This window comes from Schistocerca piceifrons, chromosome X (genome assembly GCF_021461385.2).
Source record: "Schistocerca piceifrons isolate TAMUIC-IGC-003096 chromosome X, iqSchPice1.1, whole genome shotgun sequence".
Lineage (NCBI taxonomy): Eukaryota > Metazoa > Arthropoda > Insecta > Orthoptera > Acrididae > Schistocerca > Schistocerca piceifrons.
This window is the reverse complement of record NC_060149.1, coordinates 98,172,726-98,182,842: the sequence shown is the minus strand read 5'-3', so window position 1 is coordinate 98,182,842 and position 10,117 is coordinate 98,172,726. Positions and strand designations below refer to the sequence as shown.

At 41.2% G+C, this 10,117-nt stretch overlaps 1 non-coding gene across 1 annotated transcript; it reads left to right on the top strand.

The window, feature by feature from the left end:
* Positions 1-8,540: 8,540 nt before the first annotated feature.
* Positions 8,541-8,614, top strand: Trnak-uuu. Its single transcript has one exon. It is a non-coding gene; the product is annotated as a tRNA-Lys (tRNA).
* The last annotated feature ends 1,503 nt before the right edge of the window (positions 8,615-10,117 follow it).

Here is a 10,117-nt window from a genome sequence, read left to right as displayed (position 1 = left end):
ATGAAGACTTCGTTTGATACGCTTGTTAGAAAATCTAGGATTGCTTAGACAATGTCTTCGTCTATATATATATTGTAGTCAGTGCGGCGAAAGACTGACTTAAAAAGAGAGAGATATACAGAGAAAAAATGTGGAAAACAATAGAAACCCAAACACCGACAGTTGGAAAAAACTGAAACAATCAGGACTAAACTTGCCAGAACTGTTGATACCTGCCGCAAAGAAGAATCAATAGTAGCGGCAACTTAACTCTGACCCTTTCTGTTAATGTCCCATACTATCATGCAGATGACGTTATGGAAGTGCAAAACTTTGATGATTAATAAAATGGATTTTTTGTGATGAACAATGGAAAAATGAATACAGTTCCAATGTTTTATGAGCAAACAATGTGCTAATGTCTCAGGTAACGAATAGTATGGAAGAGCAGCTAAACACCGTCCAAGTAAATGTAATTATTTTTCCTAACAAGCTTAAATTTTGTGTCTCAGATACGGCAATTGAATTTTTTTGGAAACAGTACTACAAACTAGAAAGTTGCAAGAAAATTCTGCAAAGATTCTACTGCCCAGCAACACGTATTAAGGAGTACTTAGCGTCCTAATAACTGACGGATAGTAGAAAATAGCCAATCCGTCATGTACCACAGGAAGCAAGAAAAAGAGAAAAACCTGATCTTTATCAATACTAACTAGCATATACTTAACTAGATAGGAAATAGCTAGAGAAAATTAATAGTTTCGTACTTTTACCAGAAGGACCTGCGATATCAGTGACGAAAATTTCCTTATTAAATGAGAGCGTAAGCTCTTTTAAATTCATACTCGTGTGAAATCAACCTACTTTTCTTTCTTCAAAGGAACATTGCACAGTAAAAGTGATGGACAATTAGAAAAAAAGCTTAAGTCATCGAAAAAATGTTACTCAAGATTCATTATCTCAACAGTATTTCCATAACTATAGAGAGATTCCTTCAACAGGGCGACAAGACAGACAGTTCCCTTCTCGTAGGGATAAATTGTGAGAAACTTGCTACACAGATATGGTTACTCGACAGCATATCTATCAATCAATCTTAAGGTTTTCTTGAGACTCTTATGTAACATATTACCATCGGGAATACCTTACAGGTGGTAAATATCTTGACTAGTTCACAAATTTTAAATTTTCCAAATGCTATCTTACAGCAGATATGCAGGTAGAAGCGAACAACGGGCATACGTAAATGTTGTGATGAGATGTAATAGAAAAGGTCTTTATGCGAATTTAGACTTTCTCGGCGTATGTGGATGATGAAATCTTCTCTGGTTATCAGCCGAGTCAAGGCGTCGTCCTGCGACATCGTTTCAACAAGTTTCCTACATTCAATAAAATTTTTCTGGGTTTGCGACCGCACTGTCAATATACATAAAACTACCGACGTTTCGGTCCCTATTGCAAGCGATCTTCTTCATGGTGTTTTTGTCAGTAAACAAAAACACCCTGAAGAAGATCGCTTGCAATAGGAACCGAAACGTCGGTAGTTTTATATATATTGACAGTGCGGTCACAAACTCAGAAAATTTTTATTGAATGTGACAATGGCGGCGGAAGCCTACGTTTATAAGTTTCCTACTTGCCGTCTTCGCCTGAAGACGGCAAGTAGGAAACTTGTTGAGACGTTGTCGCAGAACGACGCCTTGACTCGGCCGATAACCCGAGAAGACTTCGTTAGTAATAGTCTTAACGTAATCCATCCAGATAGGGAGACCAATGGAGTTTATTGCTTGTGGTCATTACAAACATAGTCCTGGATCAGTTAAAGATTGATATCTACATCCAAATACGTACTCTATAGGCCGCTAAAATGGAGAGACACTTTTACCGTTAGGTTTGCCTTGTTTGCTGTTTAGAGGCGTACTTTTTCTGATGCACTTATATCTCGGCCACCTCTTAATTCTGTATCTGCTAGGTCAGAGTTTTTATATGTGAAAAGTCTTACAGTTTTTTTTATAAATAAAACAAACTCTGTTAACATTTTACATTTTCAAACTTCATGTGTACATATTTATTCCTCAATATAGTGACCCTGGTGACGATCACATTTCTCGCAACGAGAGACCAGTGTACTGATACCGTCACACTAGAATGTTTGACTCTGTTGACGGAGCCACAACCTCACCTCTGCTCACCGCTTCATCACTAACAAGGTGAAGTTCTCGATGGTGTTCTTTAAATTGTGGAAACACTTCGAGCTCCGTCACACAATGTGAGATTAGCACCATCCTTTCCTTCATTATGGGCAGGAACAACGCAACGTCGCACATTGCTGATGTCGATACAATCAACACCGTTAACAGTTTTTCATTCTTCTATGAATTTCAATTGGGGACACGTTTTCTGCGGTTAAAATTAGATTATAGCACGCTCTTTCTCACACACGGTCATAGTTACGTTCAATACCGCCATTTTACAGATTACAATTCTGGGGCCTCTAGCGGTAGCGAAGGAGGAAAAGTCGAGCAAGTAATATGCATGGCATTTAGTTCAAATGGCTCTGAGCACTATGGGACTTAACATCTATGGTCATGTCTCCTAGAACTTAGAACTACTTAAACCTAACTAAACTAAGGACATCACACAACACCCAGCCATCACGAGGCAGAGAAAATCCCTGACCCCGCCGGGAATCGAACCCGGGCATTTAGTACCTCAACCGATACAGAAAACAGGATTAAAAATTTGGATGTATTACTCTTCAGCACGGTCAGCTGACGGAAGTGGTAGGACATTTGTAAGCATGTTTCTTATGGAAATAGTCGATTTAGCACAAGGGATGCTCTCGCGCCGGCCGTTGTGGCCGAGCGGTTCTAGGTACTTCAGTCTGGAATCGCGCGACCGCTACGGTCGCATGTTCGAATCCTGCCTCGGGATTGGATGTGTGTGATGTCCTTAGGTTAGTTAGGTTTAAGTAGTTCTAAGTTGTAGGTGACTGATGACCTCAGATGTTAAGTCCCATAGTGCTCAGAGCCATTTGATGCTCTCGCTCCGTTACATTTCCCATGCAGTGCCTTCGTGTGGGGGAAGTACTCTTCCGTAACAGTGTTCTGAGAGCTGCCACACAATTCCTCCATATCATTCCATACAGCCCCGTTACGTTACATTCCTCTAGAACGTATATGTGAATAAATAAACAAACAAGCAATAAAATCTCCTATTACGATGACACTCATTTTTATGTCACGGTATTTGAGTTTAACCGTGGTTAAATTTTTGAACATGGTCTGTAGGCAATAGCTTACATTATTATTCATCAGTCAGCACTCATTATTAAACTGAAACGTAGTCTGATTATAAATTTTTTGAACGAGTGCTTACAGAGGAGCACTTTGAGAATGTTGACATTTCTTGCATAACAATAACAACTTCACAGACTTCATCAATCTGTGACGAATCCTGCTTGTAATAGTGCCTGAAACTATGGTTCCTCATTTTACAGTACGACCCAGCATACAATCCAAAATAATGTCGGAGATATTTAATAGTTTGCTATATCAGAATATAGATTTTTGTATACTGTAATTTTCTTTATACGTTTGTCAAAATTAGCTTCGCATCGTTCATTTCTTGTAGATTACATGAGTTCACGACAAGCATGTTTTGGCATATGTGCCATAAAATGTTTGTCTACTCTAGATGGATGATGTCGATAAATAATTTATGGGCGTCCCTCTGCCGAAAAGAACACTTGATAATAGCACCCATGTCAGAACAATCTTGTCGTAAACTTAGGCAATCAACAAGAAACAAACATTTTGCAGGGAATATTGTCTAAAGTATAAATAAGATTTATTATTATGCAAGCTACAGGCCCAGTAGAGAAGAAGTCATTTTAACATATGTAGTGCTTTTATTATTTATGTGAACATTTTGAGAGAACTTTTTTTTTTCTTATACACTATTAAATACTGCGGTATTTATGTGAGTCGTGTCATTTAGCTTTTGAATGGACAAATTTACACTGAGATTAACTGTCTTCGATACGTAATCTAATTGTATAGTTCTTCACTTCAAGGGAAAGGAAACTATTGTATGCCAGTGGGATGATGTAATTGACCACTGCGTTCAAAGGTGATGTGCAAGCGAGGCGGCCAACCACATGTGTGTAGCTTTCCGCTCCCCGCTCGTCACAGAAAGGAGAGTTTACAGTGGCCCCGCCAACGTATACATTGAAGTGCATATCATTAGAGGGCCTTTCTCGTCGAAGATTAGTTTGCAAAGTGACTGCAGGCATGTTCACATTTGACCAGAAGCCGCATGCACTATGCAACGCCAGAAAAGTACACTGCAATGACACCACGCCTTTCGCCGCTAACCAGCTACCAGCAGCCCGTCGCCTAACCAACCACAAGCATCCAGTCGCGTGTATATGTGCTGTTGCAAACAGCGACCACCAGGTCCGGTCGTGCCTGCATGCTTCCATTCTCGCCTACCTTCAGCCATCGATCTTTTGAAACTGCGACGTTGTGATTACAAACTTTGCCAGTCGTTGACGTCCTTGCTTCTTACTGAGTGGTACCGACCGAACAGTGCAATTTCGTTCACTCTAGTCGCGTCGCTAGTCCACTTACTTTTTATTGGGCATTTATTGAATTCCGTAAAGTGCGAGGCATGTGATTGATGACGTAATTGGTGGAGCTACACTTGGAACAACGCCATCAGCACGTCCTCCTCCTTGTATTAGACAGTACATTAATAAAGAGCGTTTTCATATTTTAACAGTTTCACATACTGAAAGACATCAGACGCATAGGGTGTGCGATATTCCTACAGAAATCGATTAATAATTCCACTAATTCAGAAGAATATACCGCTGGTAATCGTCCCAGACAAAAGTGAAATGTAGGCATTACTACAGATACTTTAAAAAGGACCCTGTTAACAGTTGAGTTGATCTGACGTCTTTTTCCTCGATATACACGTAACGAATGTGCTTGTGACGAGACTGCGTAGTTTAGGGTTCAGTTTACTCTGTTTTATTTTCGTATAGTATATTTTAATATAAGATTATTTCGTATCACGAAAGTATTTTTCTTTTGTTTATGTTTTTATTGGTTGGTAATAATTTAAAAACCTTTTATGTAGCAATAAAGACATGTAAAAAAGCTCTGACTTCCGCTTGTTGCGACTTCTAAAGAAATTTGTAGCTGAAAAGGTTTTGAACCTACTTGAAGAGATTTCGCTGCCGTCGATGGTTATTATCCAGACCTCCACAGTCTTACTCCAAAGATGTATTATACTCAAATAGATCGTGGATAAAAGGAGGAAACGTGGAAAAATGTAAAAATTCAAACAGAAACTGCATTTCAAATCTTGGGGCCAGAAATCTTCACCTTTACCCTCTATTCAGTAGATCTATGTTTTTCCTAGCTGTCGCTTTGTTGTGAAGTTTCCTCAGTTCATTCAGATTAGTGTTTTTGAGACATTCAAATGACATGTTAATAGTTGTTGTCTTTCAAAACAAGCAACGTTAGAAGACATTGCCGTTATTACAGTTCTCTTCATCTAGTTCCTTTCTTTTTTTTTTTTTTTTTTTTTGTTCGCCTATACGTCAGTTTTCGATTGCCAGAACTCGGCATTCTTGTAGGTATGTAGTGTGGCTCATTTACACTGTCCAGTCACATTAATGTGACCACCACTCGAAAGCCTGAATAACCAACTTCTGCAGCACGGACCGCTTCATTACGTGCAGGAAGAGAGTCAATGACGTAGATACGGACAGGGATGTGGAGCCATGCCGACTCCAATGCCGTGGTCAGCTGCACTGGATTTCTAGGTTGAGGATCCACTGCACGAACTGCCCGATCGAGGTGGTTCGACATATTCTCGATTGTGTTTAAGTCCGAGGAGTTTGGTGGCCACGGGAGTACGGTAAACTCACCTTGATGCTCTTAGAACCGCACATGTACACTGCGAGCTGTTTGACAATGATGCGTCCCTTTGGATCGAAACGAAGCAAGATGCAGCGCAAGTGGCTATGGAGTGGAACAGACAAATATGCAAGGGCAGTTATGTACACCGACTGTATTTTAATTCAGATTACAATTAACAAACAATCTTTCCAGTTGATTAGAAAGCAGCTTTAAAAGTAAATTTTTTTTTTTGTCTCCAAGACAACAAAATTTCGACTACAAACATCGAACCTTAAAGTAATTAATAACAAGGTACTCAGTCAGTCAGCCCTTTCAAATAGTCAAAGGTTATCTCCACAGTATCCAGAACAATAAATGAAAAACCTTGTTCACAGCTGCAGGTTTTAAATACAGTAGTTAAAAAAATTATCCCAGAACAATAACTATGATAAAGGTGCAACTAAACTGTAGGGCTCAAATAATTTCTAATTTTACCCTATGCATTATTAATGGCAAAACTTGGGCAAAATTAGTTTTTAAATAGCTAGACATTTTTATTCTAGAATGATAATAATAATAAAGCTGCACTTGAGCGAAAGGGGCTCAAACAATTAATAACGATACCCAACATGATCAAAGTTTAGGTAAATCAGTCTTTAAACAGAAACAAAAATCCCAGGGCGATAATAATAACAAATCTGCTCTTAAAGATGAGGCCTCAAATAATTAATGCTTTCACGCCATACAGTAATGATGGCAGAAGCTTATGCAAAATCAGTATTTAAATAGTTGGAAATCGAAATAGAATACCAGCTGATCACGTCGCCTCCAGACGAGATACGCATTACAGCGCCACTAAACAGGCTCTGGCAGGATATCCCAAACAGAACCACATCTATAACACTCTAGGTTGGACCATGACCGACCGATAATGGAACAGGTATAATTCAAACATAGATGTACATATACAGAACATAGCATCAAGCACTTACCTTTCCCTTCTTTCTTTTTTGTTTAGACACTGGATGGAAACAGGGAAGGTGCCGGACACAAGAGTCAGCGAGGGCGGTCACGTCACAAACAAACTTACTAACAATTATGGCGATAATAATAACAGTAGAGTTGACAGTACGATACCAGGGCGTCATTACGCCAAACAGACCGATCCACGGGAACCGGTATTGACATGTTCCCAAAAGAAACAAATACTCTTATAAATAGAGCTGTCAACAAGCTAACGCATGTATCCGACCCACCCTAAGAAAACTTCGTAATTTACGGCAAGAACGAGGTCAGCACACTCTAGGCGAAATTTAGGTTTCAAACATGTTCAAATGTGTGTGAAATAATATGGGACTTAACTGCTAAGGTCATCAATCCCTCAGCTTACACACTACTTAGCCTAAATTATCCTAAGGACAAACACGTACACCCATGCCCGAGGGAGGACTCGAACCTCTGCCGGGACCAGCCGCAGAGATTTAGGTTTCAAGACAACACTATAATATATATTAATAAGGCACTAGCCCGAAGAATGTTACCTTGCAAGAGTGAAACTTAAAACACCAATCAGAAATAACTGCTCTTAAATGCACACAAGACAATTGAATCCCCAATGATAAAGAACAATAAAACTAGCTTCGCTAAAGGACATTTAAAATTTTAAGAACCTCGCTCGTGTTGCCTAGCGTCACCGTACAATACACTTTCGCATTAATTCAAGCAATTGCGACGGAACATATAACCAATAGCCACAACAACCAGGAGTGACCAGGGCAACAACTATTTCACACAATGAATGCAGCTAGCTCACCACCGGTGCTTCGCACGGTGAGTTCTCATTACAGTAGAGAACCTAATCAGCAAACGGCCGGACGTCCACGGAACAGACAAAGCGACTAGGCCGCGCAAGAGCCCCACTTTGGCTCTATTTGTCCCCGCCGCAAAGCTGTGCAGAACTGACACCCTGTGCCGTCCAGTAGAAGGAAGCGTCCGCTGCTCTTCGGTAATACCAGCTTTCGTCATCAATTAACGGCAATCAGCAGGGGTGCTTGGACCAGGCGCCAACTGTGGAAGCCCATACGTAGCAACGTTCGCTGAACCGTCGTTGAGGGAGCACTGTTGGTAGGTCTTTTCTGCAGCTGTGGCTCAACAGATGCACATCTATTCGCCCATACACATCTCCGCAAATGTCGTTCTTCCCCTCATCTATGGCCTGTGGTTCACCACGGTTGCCTCGGCACCTGTTTGGATAGCGCTGTTTTGCCATGCATAGTATACTGTACTTTAACCACGGTGGCAAAAACAGTTTACAAAATTATATGAATAGGGTATCTCTTCTTTCGGACATGTCAGAAGAATGAAATTACAATGAAATCCAGGCCATTAACTGCTTACAGGAGTTGGTAAATGTCTACGGCGACAGTTGAGAACGTGTGCCCCAGCAGGGACTCGAACCCGGGATCTTCTTTAGTGCGGATACACTCACATCGCTAAAACTCTTACGGGAATCGGTAGATTGACTGCCGCGAGTAATGAGTATAGTGGGCAGGGGCACAACAAATGTAATGTGTGGATAGTAAGTTGGAAATGTGGGTATCACGGGGAGCGTGTCAGAGATAAATCCCTGCGGTCGCAGTATCCTCTGTGTCCTCGGTGGCTCAGTGGGATAGAGCGTCTGCCATTTTAGCAGGAGATCCCGGGTTCGAGTCCCGGTTGGGGCACACATTTTCAACTGTCCCCGTTGATATTTACCAACACCTGTAAGCAGCTAATGGTCTGGATTTCATTGTAATTTCGGTTTACAAAATTAGCCATTTCGTAAATGCTTCAACCCTAGCTCTGAAAGCCAATGATCATGCTCTTTCGGATGTTAGATAAATCGCTCCGATTCCATATTACGACAACGACTGCACTGTTTCCTGCGTCCTCCCAACGCGATTTATATAACCACTACTGCTGGTGCTTTCATCTGCCTTCTGTGAGTGGTTACTGTACGTTGGCGTCGAACATTGACTGTCGTCACATTAGTGTCAGTGGACCGTGTATAAATCGTTCCTAAACATTCGATTGATTCTGGCCCCACAGTTGAAACCTTTCAGTGTTTTCTTTTCAATATTCATGCACGTTATCCACGGCGAATGTAATACTTCAAAGTGGCAAGTGAAAGGTTCATCGTCCGACCTTCTAGTAGCTGTAGGCGTGACAATCGAGCACAGGAGACGGAAGATGGCCGATAATCGCGCATAAAATCGCTACGAGATATTGGTCGCACGATGAATGGGAAATCGTGAATACTTTTCATCAGGGAAAAGCACAGCCACCAGAGTAAAGTGTCGTGGACAAATGGAACGTCATGACTCGTGATCAAAAACTGCAGGTTGTAATAGCGGATAGAGAAGCTACAGTACAGGAGATCTCTCTTTAAATAAATTCTGGATAACAAATTTGTTGAGCAACAGTGTAATCCAGCACCAGGTCCTCTCTATGCGGAATAACAGATATAGCTCTACTCGCCACTCGGTGAGCGGGGCAAAATTTAGCGTGGGCAGAGGGAAGCCGCCATTTAAGTTCTAATCACGGAAAATGGCACTTGCAGAATACCTGTGGTGTAAGGAAGACAATGGTCCGTATCATCGTTGCCAAATAGTATGAGGTACACTCCATGGACATAAAGGCAATTGCGTGGCCGCCTATATCATCGTAACTTCGTTCAGTCTAAAACAACTAACTCGCCACCGAGAAAATTGTGCGCGACATGGAACTAATCCATTTGAACTTTCGGAGGCAGTTGAGATGTCATGGCTCAAGGTGGCTCCCAGAAATTTTCGATGACTCGTAGAGTCAAAACTGGATCAAATGGCTCTGAGCACTATGGGACTTAACTTCTGAGGTCATCAGTCCCCTAGAACTTAAAACTAATTAAACCTAACTAAACTAAGGACATCACACACATCCATGCCCGAAGCAGAATTGGAGCCTGCGATCGTAGCGGTCGTGCGGTTCCAGACTGTAGCGCCTAGAACCGCTCGGCCACCCCTGCCGGCACTCGTAGAGCCCATGCTACTATTTGTCTCATCTGTTATCACAGCAAAATGAGTTCTGAAAGCTACTGTGTGTGTAACACAGTTTCTCAAAAGCACATGACCTTGGCTGCATCTATATTTTACATTGCTTCGTTTCAAAATCATCAATTAAAAAGTTAATAAGAAAATAGTTGTTAAAAA